This window comes from Orbicella faveolata, unplaced genomic scaffold (genome assembly GCF_042242905.1).
Source record: "Orbicella faveolata isolate gen_17 unplaced genomic scaffold, um_ofav_v1 contig_4, whole genome shotgun sequence".
Classification (NCBI taxonomy): domain Eukaryota; kingdom Metazoa; phylum Cnidaria; class Anthozoa; order Scleractinia; family Merulinidae; genus Orbicella; species Orbicella faveolata.
In genome coordinates, this window is record NW_028301569.1 from 11,862,501 (window position 1) to 11,880,733 (window position 18,233).

The 18,233-nt window shown below is 36.4% G+C and overlaps 2 long non-coding RNA genes across 3 annotated transcripts in view; both read left to right on the forward strand.

Moving 5' to 3' along the window:
* Positions 1 to 17,336, forward strand: part of LOC110059883 (uncharacterized) — a 38,288-nt gene extending 20,952 nt beyond the window's left edge. The window contains exons 3-6 of one of the 2 annotated variants that reach the window (XR_016203052.1): positions 1 to 37; positions 850 to 921; positions 1,449 to 1,522; positions 3,317 to 17,336. The exon at positions 1 to 37 is cut by the window's left edge and continues 42 nt beyond it. This is a non-coding gene — a long non-coding RNA (uncharacterized LOC110059883). The remainder of the gene's footprint in view (positions 38 to 849; positions 922 to 1,448; positions 1,523 to 3,316) is intronic. The other variant, XR_016203051.1, reaches the window with a different exon arrangement.
* The window catches only part of LOC149101431 (uncharacterized), a 65,089-nt gene that overhangs the window by 30,060 nt on the left and 16,796 nt on the right, over positions 1 to 18,233 (forward strand). The window lies entirely within an intron of this gene.

An 18,233-nucleotide genomic window follows, 5' to 3' on the forward strand; every position in this document is an offset into this window, starting at 1 on the left:
ACAATATTGACTGAATGATATAAAGACCAGCACGTGAGTAAGTTTACCAGCTTTGGACAATATTTTGTTACAATGCCTAGATCATGTTTACCATGCATTAAGTGTTGTTCTGTGTGTTGGTTGATAGGTAGGCAGCATATCAGTATATTAATTATTTTAGTAGTAATATATGTATATAGTTGATTGTTACTTGACTGATATACCAGCAACACTTGACAGATATTTACCGACACTTAACCAATCGACTACTTGGGCTTGACCAACTGGAAGTTGAAAGATAGTGACCACCAACACTTGTCTAACATTCATTTGACCCCGTAGTCATTTATATAGCACTTACAGAGGTTTGACCAGTAAGCAACTGACACTTAGTTATATACCACAGTGGTGGATCTAGGGGAAGGGATCCCCCTTATTTTGGGTAAAAAAGAAGAAATCACAGAAGGATTAAAGCAGGCAGGGCAAGCAAAACAAAACTGCCCTCCCCCCTTAGCTCAAGGTCTGGATCTCCCACTGTGCCACCATCATTTGACTGGTATTCCTCCAAATACTTAACCAATATGCATGTACCATTGACACTGAGCCACTGTACCACTGACACTTGAACTCTGAAACAATTGACCTGTATTCAAATGACACTTGACAGCTATATTAGAAACAACTGACTACTTTTATACAAACAGAAAAGCTAACATGCCTCACAGTCCTCCAATGAACATTAAAAGTCTTGAGGGACTTGATTGATACACCAGTGAAATTTGACCCCATCGTCAGAGACATAACTATTTCAAACTTAAAATGTAAACCTCTTCTCAATTTTAACTGAAAATTCTGTTGATATTTTCACAGGTAGAATAGGTGAGTGGATGAGGCACAACATGAACAAGGGTAAAGATGAACTGAATGATTTAAGACAGACAGGTGAGTAAGAGTACATGTACCAGCTTTGGATATCTGTTAAATGTACGATGCTTGGATCACGCATACCATGGTTAGTGTTGTTCAGTGTGTTGGTTGATAATTAGTCCATGTATCAGGCAATTTGTTAGCTGGTCAAATATCTCTCAAAAGGCAGTTGGTATAGACTGATGCAGTTGTTTGTTCTTTTATACCTCAACGAGACTTGGTCCATATATGAACGATATGCCCTTGACAGTTGAGTGAGATACCACTGACACTTGACTGATATTAAAACAACACTTAAGCACTGTACACCCAACTCTACATTAACTGACTTTTGACTGACTGACTGCAGACATTTGACAGATGTACACTTTACCACCAATATGAAAGTCACATTCAATTCACACTTGAGTGATATGAGCACCAACACAACAGTCACCTGACCAATTTGACTGGTATTTAACTGGCACTGGGACATTGCTTCAGACAATTTAAAATGTAGACCTTTTTATTGTTTTTACTGAAAACGCGTCTACTTTTGTCAGGTAGAATAGCTGAGTGGACAAGGCACAACACAAACAAGGGAAAAGATGAACTGAATGATTTAAATGACAGGCAGGTGAGTAAGAGCACCAGCTTTGGATATTTGTGCCTGGATTATGTTTACCATGGGTAGTGTTGTTCTGTGTGTTGGTTGTGTTAATAGATAGTTGGTCAATACATCAGTCAATAGACTGATAGCTGGTTGACCATCTCTCAAAAGGCAGTTGATATAGACTGATAATATAATGTCAGTAGTTCTTAAATACCTCACTGAGACTTCACCCATACTTGAGTGATTACCCCTGACAGTTGAGTGAGATACTGCTGACAAGTCATGTGACTGATATTCAACTGAGACTTAAACGATATTGATATGCCACTTACACTGGGTCAGCTGACTCAACTGATATACCACAGACACTTGACAGATACAGAGTGTACCACCAACACTTGAGTCATATTCAATTGACACTTGAGTGATATAGCACCAGCAGTCTGACCAATTTGACAGATGTATCACAGACACTTATCATGACTGGTATTCTACTGGGACTTGAGTGATATTCAACTGACACTTGGCTGGTATTTAACTGACACTTGACCAATATTCAACTTTGACTTACTTGACTAAATTTCCACTTAACCCTGACTGGTATTTAACCAACTCTTGACTGGAATCAACCAACATTTGTTTGATATTAAACTGACACTTGACTGGTTCACCACTAATTTACCCTTGAGTTATATTCAACTGACACTTATGACTGATAATCAACTGACTCTTCACTAGTTCATCACTTACCCTTGACTGATGTTCAACTGACCAATGACTGATATTTAACTGGCACTTGACTGATATTGAACTGATGTTTGACTAGTTCACTGCTTACCATTGAGTGTTATTCAACTGACCCATGTCTGAGATTCAACTGACACATGACTGATATTCAGCTGACAGTCTTAACAAGTTCACCACCTACCCTTGAGGGATATTTCACTGACCCTTGACTAATATTCAACTGATACTTGTCTGATATACCAGCAATTTGACATATTGAGATAACAACAAACCAGTAGACATACTTTGCACTTGACCAATTCTCAAGCTGCAACACTTAAGTGACAATTTATATTACCAACACTTGACTGATATAGCATCAACTCTTTAAAGATATATCACTGACTCTTGAAGGATATTCAAAGACACAAGACTCATATAGTACACACATTTGACTGTTATATCACCAACACTTGAGGGGCATTCAACTGTGAGTTGAGTTTAAAAGAAACATCACGAACACTTGTTCAATATTCATTTCACCCTTGATCTACATGTATGTATATACAATGAAGTACAAAGGTTTGACCAGCATACAACTGGCCCTTGAGTGATATACCACCATCATTTGAGTGGTATTCCACTAAATACTTGACCAATATGCATGTACCATCGACACTGAAACACTCTATCACTGATACTTGAACTCTGCTGACGCTTGACCGAGTGGCTGCCGACAATTGCAACAACAACAACAACAACAACAACAACAACAACAACAACAACAACAAGCTTTATTTCCCTTAGTCTCACAGAAATATTTTACAAAGTTATATGTTAATAGAGTTATGGGCCTGAGTACCTGAAATAACTAGAGTTAAATAGGGCAGGCAGGCAGGTCTACAGATGACCTGTCTATTCAGATGATACTTCACAGAAGGATGTACTACATTGTGTATAGACAACTGACTGATTTACAACCAACAAAACAAACAAGTTTCACAGGGGCTAATAGATATAAGATTGAAATCATATGGTGTTTCAGGTATTATTCAATCATATTGCTGATTTTTCTCTTTTCTTAATTCTCAGCTCTTTAACAATGGAATGTTAGCTGTGGAAACAGTAAAAGACCAATTCTGTGATCAGCCTCACCCAGGCAACTAAGTGTTGTTCAGTAGTGTACAAATACATAATTTGCACAACCTACTTGGGTTTCACGGTAGTAATAGAGCACCTTCAAAATAACCATATTATTGATAAATGTGGAACTTTTTGCGAGAATTAATTAGTCAGTTGTTTTTTCCTATACTTGCCAATCATCCTAGATCTTGCTTCTTAAGATGATTTCTGCCAAACATTCAAGCAATAATGGCAAAAATTAAGTTACCAAAAAACTCATGGCATTTTAGTATTTTGAATAAAGGTAGGAAGATCTTATCGAGACCTTAGCTCTCAAGCTAACCCCGTGAGAGAAAATTGAACTTGAGGTTATCCATATTTTTATTAAAACGGACATTTCGTGTTAGTTGAAAACACAATAACGCACGCTTTAAGCATTCTTACGAGGTTTGACATTAAATTTCTTGAGAATGCGTGGGGATTTAATCGCGGGGTCACCTAGAAGTACAGTGAGATGTTTTAAATAGTATTCAAAAAGTTATCATGCTATGAGTAGATTTTTAGGAAATAACTTTTGCACTTATTGCTCGAACTTTGAGCGGAATCTGTGTTAATCTCTCGTAAAAATAAAACAGTGTATGATCAAAGTACACCCCTTTTTATCACTCTGAATTTTTACATGGTTTGCAACCAGGCTTGGGGTCAGTTGTGGAGTGATAAAAGTTTGTCCTGGTATGTACATATACAATAATGATCTTGTGATGTTGGCAAGTATGTAATACCATGGTGCAAACAAGTGTTTAATACACGAGGAATATTTTTATATTCTTATGAAGCAACCTGGATCAGCTAGCTTAAAATTTACATCAAAAATAATTATGGACACTTCTTTTGTTCTTGGCAGAAAAGGACAACATCAGGAAGGTAAATCAATTATGCTTGGCAAGAGAATGGCCTTGAACATAAAAAATTATGGCATGAGTATTTTGTCTTTGTAATGTAGAAGCTTTATCATTTTTAACATGAAGATTTTTAAACTTGAAAGTTTTCTGATACAAAAACATTTCATTCTCTGAATCTCCAGATTTTTGTTCCTTGTGTTATCAAGCACGATATCATTGACACTTGTTTGCACAGTTAAAATTTATTATTCGTACTGGACATTTGCTTGTTAGGTTCCTCTGTGACACCTATTAGCAGAAATTTCCAATATTTTAAGCTCTATTTTCTTTCATGTTACATTTTTTGTTGAGGTGAAGGGGGAGGACGGGTCAAAATAAGAAAAAAACTTCATTTACTTCAATTCATTAAGATGTAAAGAACAGCGGTAGTTAAGGTGATTCCCTAGTAAAAGAACCCACCATAGATTTCCGACGAAACTTGGTATGCTGTTGTTACAGGTCCAGGAGATATTAAAAACGTAGTAAAAAGAGGAGGTGACCATGCTTGTTTTCACACCACAATGCTGACAAATATGGTTATTTAGGTGACTTTTGGTAACCTCTGTGCAACAAATAAGCTTGATTATTTTTCGACGCAGTGTGTTATATCACACAGAGTTTGACTTTCTTTGACTGTTTATTCATCTTCATCCCAGACAAAATGTCCTCAAATACCCTGCATTTTTTTATCCTTTAAAGGAAACATAATTTGGACGTGCGCTGTTGGGCCCATTATGTCTGTCTCTGTAGTATTTATTTCATTTGCCAAAAAAGTAGCCATAGATTTCTGCTAATTTTTTTTCTTAGTTATTGAGGATAATTTTTATTGTTCTCATTGGTGGGGGTCAGTGTGCTTATTTAAGAGAAAAGGAGCATTTATTTCACTATTGAGCTTAGTTTGAAGGAAGTCTCTTATGTTTTGTACACGCACACGTTCATGTGCGTGCGCTAATGAGGCGAAAATTGTGTGCAGTAGGGATGTGCAATCCAATACTAAGGAATCACCTTAACTTACGTGCTGTCACATACAGTATATGAGGCATGAGGCTTCCTTTCTCTTCAAATGGAATGCACAAGATGCTAATGACTGGAAAGTTGGTTTGTTTATTTTGTAACTTAATTAGGTTTGTTCCTTTGTCTTTGTCTGAAAACCATGTACTTATGTATAGTACTGGTGCTTGGATCCTTGTTTCAAACAGTATAGCCTGGAATTCTTTCATGGAAGGAAAAGTTTAATGTCAAGGTCAGGTGAGTGCTGAGAATGTAAGGAGGCAACTTAGGATCCTGGTCTGACTGGACTGAAGAATTTTTAGCTAATTGAATTGAGTAATATAGAGGTTCTTAGCTGTGCTGCTGCCTTTTTTCAGTGCAAGTTCAAATAGAACATGTTGTCTCTGTGTACTAAGATACGTAAATTTGGAACTTAGACCTATTTAAAATCTTGCGGATATCTTTCAGAAGTTGGAAACTTGTCAGCTACAAGTAATCTTTTATTAGAACCTTTAAGTTGATGTTCAAATCTTTTTGGATTTCTTTTTGTGATGATATTTGGCCATATTTGCAAGCCTGGTGATCTTTAAAGTGATCTCTCTGAATACTCACCAAAATGCAAGTATCTTTCTTGTTTGTTTTATTATAGTCCTTGATTGCTTTGAAATTGCTTTTGAAATTAATTTTCGTAGTACACAAGCTCAATGTCTAACATTAATTATCCATGCATAGTCATGCACTGTGCAATCATGGCAATGTACATGAATTTGAAAAGTCACTGAAAATTTTGTGGGCCCACATATAAAATGCTTTCATAAAAACAACGAAGAAAAAAAATAGAAGCCAGTTCAATTTTTCTGTTGCTTTTCATCAAAATTAACAGTCTAGGCAATATATGGTGTTTAGTTAGGGGAATTAACCAACAGATTTTGGGACTATAAGTGTTAATAAGACTGACAAGACAAGCATAACTGGCTCTGGACAGCTTATGAGATGAGAAGAGACAACTGCAATATTTGTGGTTTTCTTTAGAATTACAATATTGTTATAATACCTGGTTTACTTGTCAAAACATTGCAGCAACTGCTGTCAGTGATAACTAGGTGAATTTACAGGGTCATGTTTACATTCAGGTGACTTCAACTAAATCAATGATACTATACAACTTTAGCTGATACTACAGAACTTTAGCAAATACAGTAGTGGGCAGATTGAAACTGATAACAGTTGATCAATCACTTTTAACTCTTGACATAAAGAACAAATGACCTGATGAATGATTTACCCTTTCACTCCTAGAAGCGATGAACATCTTTCTTTTCCAATGATAAATACATTGCAAACCAGACTTGTGATGAGGAGGAAGGAAAATAGTAGACTAGGAGACATTGTCTGGATGTGATTCCAAATTCTCAAATTTGACATGCTAGCAAATGTACATGTATGGCCCGCTGTTAGGAGAATTAACCAATAAATCTTGGGACTGAAAGTGATAAGACTGACAAGACAAACACTTCCAGACTTGTGACGAAAAAAAGGAAAATGGCAGACTAGGGGAAATTGTCTGGACGTGGTTCCAAATCCTTAAAACCAACAAGTTAGGAAATGTAGGCTTTTATTGAGGAGAATTGGCAAACAGATCTTGGGACAGAAGGTGTTAAGACTGACAAGGCAAGCATAACTGGCAATAGACAGCTTATCAGATTACGGTAAACAAGACAACCTGAATATGTATGGTTTTCTTTAGAATTATGATTATAACAATATTGCTATTGGTTTACTTCAGCTGACCTCAACAAAATCAATCGTTTAAGTTGAACTTGATACTGCAGAACTTTAGCCAATACGGTAGTGGGCTAATTAAAGGTGACAACAAGAAATATTGATAAGTCACTGTTTACTGTTGACACATAATACAAATGACTTGACTTGACTCCTAGGAGTAGAACACCTCTCTACATGATAAATACATTGTACATTGTAACCCAGACTGGTGATGAGAAAAAGGAAAATAGTAGACTAGGAGACATTGTCTGGATGTGATTCCAAATTCTCAAATTTGACATGCTAGCAAATGTACATGTATGGCCCGCTGTTAGGAGAATTAACCAATAAATCTTGGGACTGAAAGTGATAAGACTGATTTTTTTAAACAATTTTTTTAAAATTTTTTTAAAAATAATACTAGTGAGCAGCACTTCAGCAACAGATCTTGTCAACTTGCTTTATTTTCTCCGACCGGTTTCGTCTGATCATACAGACTTCATCAGGGAGTTTGAACAAGATACATAAAGGAACTTATTTTATACCTATTCTTTAGAGTACAAATCACGTTCCGACTAGGGTGTGAACAGCAAAAAACACCTACAAAAATGCGTGCAGGATATGACTAAAATCCTGCGAATGTGCAATGTTTAATTTTGGGGCTCACGGATTTAACAGCGCTCACGGATTCTTCTCTTAATACCGAAGCAGACGAATATGTCAAGTCGGCAAAATGTTTTGCCGACAGCTTCTATTTCGAGTGTGCCGCAACACGAGCTTCTAAACGGGTAGCGGAGAACATTAAAAAAGCTTCTAAAGAGGCCAAAAGAACAGAGCAAATGGATACCCAATTTAGCATTAACGAACAGTCTGTCCACGACATGGTGCAACGTGCCGTGCGACAGGAAGTTTCTAAGCTCAACCCAGCTTCTCCGCCAGGAAATACAGCTCCACCGCCCCGAAAAAATTCCAAAAGCCGTGGTAAAAATAGATCAAGCTCCAGAAATCGGAAACAGCAACACCGTCAAGATTCGAGCCAGGATGCCCGTAACCCGCGCAACCCCTTGCCCGCAGCCAAAAGTGTACAAGGGAGACGAAGTCGATCAAAACAGCGGAGACAGCTCAAAAAACCCAATGTCAGGTTTTCTGATAGCTGCTCTCCCTCTGTTTCTCGTCGCCAGAAATCAAAAAACGGGAAAGGCCGTGGAAACGGCGTCGTAAAATAGATGCGAGAGACAGTTACTCTAAATGGCTTGACAAAATGGCAAAAAAAAACGATTTTGGACCTTTTACCACGGAATTTGGAAATTCACAATCTTTCAAATGTCACTCTCACCCCAGAGCAGTCACGAACTCTTGGCTTAGGTCTTAAATTTATACCTACGCTCAGACCGCCTGCCGTTTGTGTTTTTGACAATCAAATACAGGATTTCTGTCGTAGCGTCCATCTGCATTACAAATTTGCTGATCAACCTGATGACCCGGACTTCAATCCTAAACTGTACGTTAAAACAGGATGGAATCCGCCTCAGGAAGATCCTGACCTCGAAGAAAACCTGTATAAAATCCGTCTAGAGCTACTGGAGACCTTTAACCAGACCCCGCCGCGTTGGACAAACAATCTGACGTTTGGCGAACGGAGAGGATTACGCGAGCTCAAGGAAAACCCCACGGTTCGCGTCTTAGCCACAGACAAAAACCTCGGACCTGCTCTCGTATCCAGAGACTGGGTAGAAAAAGAGACTCTTAAACACCTCAATGACACTAAATCGTATGCTAAAGTCACAAAAGATGACTGGACATTTAGACGTCAAAAGGTAATTGAGACCAGAGATAAACTTGTAAATAGTTACTCTAGATTTTTACCACCCAACTCTCTCAAGTTCCTCCGTAGCCTAGACGACAGTCCTAGGAGTATCGATCCTGCTAAATTTTATATTATTCCTAAGATTCATAAGTCACCTATAGCTGGGAGGCCTATCGTGGCTTCTCACTCTTATATCACTAGGCCCATTAGTATTTTTGTTGACGAATTAGTCAGACCAAACATTACTATGCCTACGGTTTTGCGTGACTCGGGTGAACTGATCCAATGTTTAGAGAAAGTTGAGCTACCCGCAAATTGCCTTCTTGTTACGGCGGATGTGTCATCACTCTATCCAAACATTGACACAAAGAAAGCAATTATTGCTCTTGACCTCTTGCTTAGAGAGGGCAAGGTAGCGCAAACACCTCTCTTGGTTCAGTTAACTCGTGTAATCTTTGAAAATAATTTCCTTAAATCTGAATTTAGTAGCGATATATACCATCAAACGTTTGGTATCGCCATGGGTACTCCCTTCGCGGTTACAGCCGCAAACGCTTTTATGTATTATCACGAGAGGGATATTATTGAATTGTATTCTCGAAATTTAACCCTCTACAAGCGTTTTATCGATGATATTTTTGTCATCTGGGAAGGCCCTCAGGAGACCCTCCTTGAATTTCTCAGTGCCATTAATACTAAGGATGAACGCATTAAGATAACTTACGAAATTAGCGATTCTAAGATTTCCTTTCTAGACTTGCTACTTTTCAAAGATACTGTCATAAACAAACTGCAATACTCTACTTTTCAGAAACCGCTTAACAAGTATCTGTATATACCATATGAGTCATTTCACCCCGCTAGCAACAAGAAAGCTTTTATCAAAGGCGAGCTCATGCGTCACGCCAGAAAAAGCTCGACTTTTCGCTCATTCGATGAGACACGTCAACTATTCTGGAAGCGCTTACGCCTTCGGGGTTATCCAGCTAGGTTTTTACTACCCGTTTTCAGGGAGATAAACTATAGTAACAGGAGTAAATGGTTCTCTAAGCCTGGTCGGTTATCTATCTGTAGGTGTTTTTTGCTGTTCACACCCTAGTCGGAACGTGATTTGTACTCTAAAGAATAGGTATAAAATAAGTTCCTTTATGTATCTTGTTCAAACTCCCTGATGAAGTCTGTATGATCAGACGAAACCGGTCGGAGAAAATAAAGCAAGTTGACAAGATCTGTTGCTGAAGTGCTGCTCACTAGTATTATTTTTAAAAAAATACCTAAATTTGGAACTTAGACCTATTTAAAATCTTGCAGATATCTTTCAGAAGTTGGAAACTTGTCAGCTACAAGTAATCTTTTATTAGAACCTTTAAGTTGATGTTCAAATCTTTTTGGATTTCTTTTTGTGATGATATTTGGCCATATTTGCAAGCCTGGTAATCTTTAAAGTGATCTCTCTGAATACTCACCAAAATGCAAGTATCTTTCTTGTTTGTTTTATTATAGTCCTTGATTGCTTTGAAATTGCTTTTGAAATTAATTTTCGTAGTACACAAGCTCAATGTCTAACATTAATTATCCATGCATAGTCATGCACTGTGCAATCATGGCAATGTGCATGAATTTGAAAAGTCACTGAAAATTTTGTGGGCCCACATATAAAATGCTTTCATAAAAACAACGAAGAAAAAAAATAGAAGCCAGTTCAATTTTTCTGTTGCTTTTCATCAAAATTAACAGTCTAGGCAATATATGGTGTTTAGTTAGGGGAATTAACCAACAGATTTTGGGACTATAAGTGTTAATAAGACTGACAAGACAAGCATAACTGGCTCTGGACAGCTTATGAGATGAGAAGAGACAACTGCAATATTTGTGGTTTTCTTTAGAATTACAATATTGTTATAATACCTGGTTTACTTGTCAAAACATTGCAGCAACAGCTGTCAGTGATAACTAGGTGAATTTACAGGGTCATGTTTACATTCAGGTGACTTCAACTAAATCAATGATACTATACAACTTTAGCTGATACTACAGAACTTTAGCAAATACAGTAGTGGGCAGATTGAAACTGATAACAGTTGATCAATCACTTTTAACTCTTGACATAAAGAACAAATGACCTGATGAATGATTTACCCTTTCACTCCTAGAAGCGATGAACATCTTTCTTTTCCAATGATAAATACATTGCAAACCAGACTTGTGATGAGGAGGAAGGAAAATAGTAGACTAGGAGACATTGTCTGGATGTGATTCCAAATTCTCAAATTTGACATGCTAGCAAATGTACATGTATGGCCCGCTGTTAGGAGAATTAACCAATAAATCTCGGGACTGAAAGTGATAAGACTGACAAGACAAACACTTCCAGACTTGTGACGAAAAAAAGGAAAATGGCAGACTAGGGGAAATTGTCTGGACGTGGTTCCAAATCCTTAAAACCAACAAGTTAGGAAATGTAGGCTTTTATTGAGGAGAATTGGCAAACAGATCTTGGGACAGAAGGTGTTAAGACTGACAAGGCAAGCATAACTGGCAATAGACAGCTTATCAGATTACGGTAAACAAGACAACCTGAATGTGTATGGTTTTCTTTAGAATTATGATTATAACAATATTGCTATTGGTTTACTTCAGCTGACCTCAACAAAATCAATTGTTTAAGTTGAACTTGATACTGCAGAACTTTAGCCAATACGGTAGTGGGCTAATTAAAGGTGACAACAAGAAATATTGATAAGTCACTGTTTACTGTTGACACATAATACAAATGACTTGACTTGACTCCTAGGAGTAGAACACCTCTCTACATGATAAATACATTGTACATTGTAACCCAGACTGGTGATGAGAAAAAGGAAAATAGTAGACTAGAAGACATTGTTTCGATGTGATTCCAAATTCTCAAAATTAACATGCTAGGAAATGTGTGGCATCCTGTTAGGAGAATTAACCAACAGATCTTTGGACTAAAAGTATCAAGACTAACAAGACAAGCTTACTTGGACTGGAGAGTTTATTGGATGAGACAAACACAACCAGAATATGCGTTCTTTAGAATTACAACATTGTTAAAATGCTTGGTTTACTTGTCAAAACATTGGACAAACTGCTGATAGTTACACAATAGGTGAATTTACAGGGTCATGAATACCTTCAGCTGACCTCAACAAAATCAATGTATTGTTTAAGTTAGACTTGACACCATAGAACTTTTAGTTAATACTACTACATAAATAACAAATAACTTGACAAATGATTTATCCTTTCACTCCTAGGAGTGATGAGCATCTTACTTTTCCTTACTTAATAACTACATTGTAAACCAGTCTGTGATGAGAAAAAAAGGAAAAATAGTAGACCAGGAGACATAATGTGGTTCCAAAATAATTCTTCTAACAAGGAAGGAAATGCATGACTTCAAGTAAGGAGAATTAGTGAACAGATCTGGGGACTAAAAGTGTTAAAACTGACGAGACAAGCATAACTGGCACTGGACAGCTTATCAGATGAGACATTAGATGCTCCAAATATTTGCTGTTTTCTTTAGAATTACAATTTTCCAACAACACTTGGTTTACTTGTAAAAGAAAAATGCAGAGACTGCTGTGATAACTACACTGTAGATGATTTTTTTTAATTTTGCTACTTACACCACTACAACAGTACACCACTTACAATACAAAACTTACAGTACTTACTTACAACGTGCAATACTTAAGCTAGTAACAATACTATACTCTACTTACAAAACAGTACTTACTTACAATGTGAGATACGCTACTAACAATACTATACTCTGCTTACAACACTTACAGTACTTACTTACAATGTGAGATACTTAAGCTAGTAACAATACTATACTCTACTTACAAAACAGTACTGACTTTCAATGTGAGATACGCTACTAACAATGCTATACTCTACGCTTTACTTATATGTATATGAAAAGAAAACACACAGCTACTTGCGTTACTTGCAATATCGATTACATACCCTTCAAAATCCAGAAAATAAAGCAGGGCGGGGATGCATGGTAAATTTTAGTGAAGTGAGCTTCTAACTCAAAGGAATTCAAAATGATTAAAGATATTTTCCCTGCTGGTTCACTGAAATTTAGCTTTATATACTTTGAATACTGAAGTGAGGAAAATAGGAAGGGAATGTCTGGTAGAAAGGAAAGTGTAAAAAGATCGAGAGACTTCAAACTAGTAAAAGGTTACTAAAGAGAGAAAGGTTCAATTTCTTTCTTATATTGTTTCAAAAAAGGCTTAAAATTTTCAATAGTTGGAATATTTCCTTTGCTTCTGCAAAGCCAAATGTAGAATCTTGCAAGTAACAGAACAAAGTTAATTGCAGCTTTGTTTTTGGAAGTATGATTTTACAGGAACGTGAATACTTTCAGCTGACCTCAACAAAAACAGTTGTTTAGGTTAGACTTGATACTGCAGAACTTTAGCCAATACAATAGTGGGCAAATTGAAACTGACAACAACTCATCAATCACTTTTAACTGTTGACATATAGAAGAAATAACTTGAGGAATAAATTTTACCCTAGCAGCGATGAACATCTTCTGTTATCTTACATGATAAATGCATTATAAACCAGTCTGGTGACAAGGAAAAAGAAAAAATAGTAGACTAGGGAACATTGTCTGGATGCGAGTCCAAAGTCTCAAATTTAACATGTTAGGAAATGTATGGCTTTCTGTTAGAAGAATTAACCAATAGATCTTGGGACTAAAAGTGTTAAGACTGAGAAGACAAACAACAAACCAGACTTTGTGATCAAAAAAAGGAAAATAGTAGACTAGGGCAAATTCTCATATTTAACATGTTAGGAAATGTATGGCTTTCTGTAAGGAGAATTAACCAATAGATCTCGTGACTAAAAGTGTCAAGACTGAGATTACAAACAACAAGTAAACCAGACTTGCGATGAACAAAAAGGAAAATAGTAGACTAAGGCAAATTCTCATATTTAATATGTTATAGGAAATGTATGGCTTTCTGTACGAAGATTTAACCAACAGATCTTGGGACTAAAAGTATTGGGACTGAGAAGACAAACATCAAGCAAGCCAGACTTTTGATGAAAAAAGGAAAATAGTAGCCTAGGGCAAATTCTCATATTTAACATGCTAGGAAATGTATGGCTTTCTGTAAGGAGAATGAACCTATAGATCTCGGGACTAAAAGTGTTAAAATTGAGATTACAAACAACAAGTAATTCATACTTGTGATAAAAAAAGAAAAATAGTAGACTAGGGCAAATTCTCATACTTAACATGTTAGGAAATGTATGGCTTTCTGTAAGGAGAATTAACCAATACATGTTGGAACTAAGTGTTAAGAATGAGAAGGCAAACATCAAGTAAACCAGACTCGTGATGAAAAAAAAGGAAAATAGTGGACTAGGGCAAATTCTCATATTCAACATGCTAGGAAATGTATGGCTTTCTGTAAGGAGAATTAACCAATAGATCTCGCAACTAAAAGTGTCAAGACTGAGATTGCAAACAACAAGTAAACCAGACTTGTGATGAAAAAAAAAGGAAAATAGTAGACAAGGGTAAATTCTCATATTTAACATGCTAGGAAATGTATCGCTTTCTGTAAGGAGAATTAACCAATAGATCTAGGGACTTAAAGTGTTAAGACTGAGAAGACAAAGAAGAAGTAAACCAGACTTGTGATGAAAAATAGGGAAAAAATAGACTAAGGCAAATTCTCACATTAAAATTCTAGGAAATGTATGGCTTTCTGTAAGGAGAATTAACCAATAGATCTTGGGACTAAAAGTATTCAGACTGAGATTACAAACACCAAGTAAACCACACTTGCGATAAAAAAAAGGAAAATACATGCAGTAGACTAGGGCAAATTCTCATATTTAACATGCTAGGAAATGTATGGCTTTCTGTAAGGAGAATTAACCAATAGATCTTGGGACTAAAAGTATTAAGACTGAGAAGACAAACAACAAGTAAATCAGACTTTTGATGAAAAAAAGGAAAATTGCAGACTCGGGCAAATTCTCATATTTAACATGCTAGGAAATATATGGCTTTCTGTAAGGAGAATAAACCAATGGATCTTGGGACTAAAAGTGTTAAGAGTGACTGTAGAAACAACAAGTAAACCAGACTTGGGATGAAAAAAAAAGGAAAATAGAAGACTAGGGTAAATTCTCATATTAAACATGCTAGGAAATGTATGGCTTTCTCTAAGGAGAATTAACCAATAGATCTCGGGACTAAAAGTGTGAAGACTGAGATTACAAACAAGTAAACCAGACTAGTGAAGAGAAAAGGAAAATAGTAGACTAGGGCAAATTCTCATATTTAACATGTTAGGGAATGTATGGCTTTCTGTGAGGAGAATTAATTAATACATCTCGGCACTGAAAGTGTTAAGACTGAGAAGACAATCAACACGTAAACCAGACTTGTGATGAAAAAAAAGAAAATAGTAGATTAGGGCAAATTCTCATATGAAAACGCTAGGAAATGTAAAGCTTTGTGAGGAGAATTAACCAATAGATATTGGGACTAAAAGTGTTAAGACTGAGAAGACAAACAACAAATCAGACTTGCGATGAAAGAAAGGAAAATAGTAGACTGGGGCAAATTCTTATATTAACATGCTAGGAAATGTATGGTTTTCTGTAAGGAAAATTCACCAATAGATCTCGGGACTAACAGTGTTAAGACTGAGAAGACAAACAACAAGTGAACCAGACTTGTGATGAAAAAAAGGAAAATAGTAGACTAGGGCAAATTCTCATATTTAACATGTTAGGAAATGTATCGCTTTCTGTAAGGAGAATTAACCATTAGATTTCAGGACTAAAAGTATTAGGACTGAGAAGACAATTATCAAGTAAGCCAGACTTTTGATGAATAAAAGGAAAATAGTAGACTAAGGCAAATTCTCATATTTAACATGCTAGGAAATGTATGGCTTTCTACGAGGAGAATTAACCAATAGATTTTTGGACTAAAAGTGTTAAGACTGAGATTACAAACAAGTAAACCAGACTTGTGATGAAAAAAAGGAAAAAAGTAGAATAGAGCAAATTCAAACTTAATATGCTAGGAAATGTAAGGCTTTCTGTGAGGAGAATTAACCAGTAGATTTTGGGACTAAATGACTAAAAGACTGAGAGGACAAACAACAAACCAGACTTCTGATGAAAGAAAGGAAAATTTTTAATTTAAAATTGAAATTTTTGAAAAAAATACTCCAAGTACAAATGCAAGTTGAACCTAATCAACAGTGGGTATGAGATAGTTAATTTTGGTCCTGGCAGCTTCACAGAAAGAACTAATAGCTGTTTCGTTTGTCGTCAGTTATCTTAAGTTAGATGAATGGATCCTTTGTTCAAGGTGGCTGATAACAGCTTCCAGCACTTTCAAGCAGTTATACTTAATTAACAGGTCAATACTATCACACGTTATCAAGTAATGTTGCAATATTGGTATCACACAAATGCCTCATAACTGACACAGCACCACAGTTTCTTTAGAAACTTACCCACACAAATTCTGTAGGTTTGCTTGAGCCCATTTAGAAAGTTTGAAATACCTCAGAACCCTACTTGTAGAATTTTAAACTTTGCAAACTTTAACATGCTTATCACAGTTACATACTAAGAGAATGGGTTTCACCGAGCCATTTTTGTTATAAGGACTTCAAGCTAATACAAAGGGTGTTTTTAGTGAGTTGTTCCACAGCTTTTGTAACTTATTATGCCATAAAGACGACCACAATTTGTTCACCAATGATTAGGCATTTGTGTGGTACCAATATTGTAACATCACTTCATAATGCGCAACAGTAGACCTGTTAATGGATAACTGCTGGAAACTGTTATTAACATCTTAACACTTAACTTCTCAGTAGTCAATCTGAACAGGGCATTTCAACACTGTCTTTGAACAGTTGCATTTTATTAATTTTTTGTTTACAGTGATTAAACTGTAATGAAATTTATTCCCAAGGGGATAACTTTCATTCCCATGGGACTAATTCCCAAGGGATTTGATTCCCATGGGAATAAGACAGCTCTTAGAGAAAATTAATTCCCATGGGACTTATTCCCAAGGGATTTGATTCCCATGGGAATAAAAGAGCTCTTAGAGAAAATTAATTCCCATGGGACTATTTCCCAAGGGATTTGATTCCCAAGGGAATAAAAGAGCTCTTAGAGAAAATTAATTCCCATGGGACTAATTCCCAAGGGATTTGATTCCCATGGGAATAAAAGAGCTCTTAAGAGAAAATTAATTCCCATGGGACTAATTCCCAAGGGATTTGATTCCCAAGGGATTTGGCTCCCATGGGAATTCAATTTTATCATAAACCTATTAGCATATTTTCCATTTAGAAGTAGAACATAAGAAAATTTGTTATGTAGCTTGTCTGTTTGTGTAGAAAACAATTTATGTTGCTTTTCAAATAAATGTTTATAAAATACAAAAGGTGTTGTAAGCTGTTTTGAAGCATGGGTAAGCCAAATAACATGAATCTTAAAAACTGCACTTGTAGTTCATATAGTGTGATTGTCCGGGTGAGGGTAGTTCTAAAAAGAACTGTTGTTGGAGACTGATGTTTCAACAACCTGAGTGGAACCAGAGTTAGTCATTGAAAATAATTTTGTACTGTAGGTTAAACACTGAGCAGAGTCTCAGTCAATGTTGTGGTTTGTCAAACCACAACATTGACTGGGACTCTTCTCAGTGCTTAACCTACAGTACAAACTATTTTCAATGACTGACTCTGGAAAGCTGGTATACTGACCTAGAACAAACACCTCTTAACAGATGTCAACAACTACTGGCACCTTACAAACGACTTATCCATGACGGAAACAAAACCGACACACAGACTTCTAACAGACTGACTTAATTTGACTTACAATAGACGAACCAAAAACTGACCAATTTGACTAACTATAGACCGATCGAAACCCACAAATGACTGATGACAAACTTTACACAAGTCTTTCAGCCAATACCACCATAGCTATACTGACCAATCACGTTTAACGGACCCGACTTACATCACTGACTGACAAACACTATTCACTTGACTCTGAAGATGACTTCCGTTCAGGTTGCTAACAACAGTTCTTTTCAGATCTACCATCACCTGGACGATCACACTATGCAAACTACTGATACTCCTGGGTTCAAACCATTTACTATAAAAACTGCATTTCTTTCAAGATTGGATAAACAGAGTTAGCATTTCTTCCCATAACAATTGATCCAAGGTCACTTGGATCATGGTGCATCAAAGAAATTGAAGAATTGTTCTTCGGTTCCTTTCATGCACCATGATCCGAGTGATCTTGAATTAATTGTTACGGAAAGAAA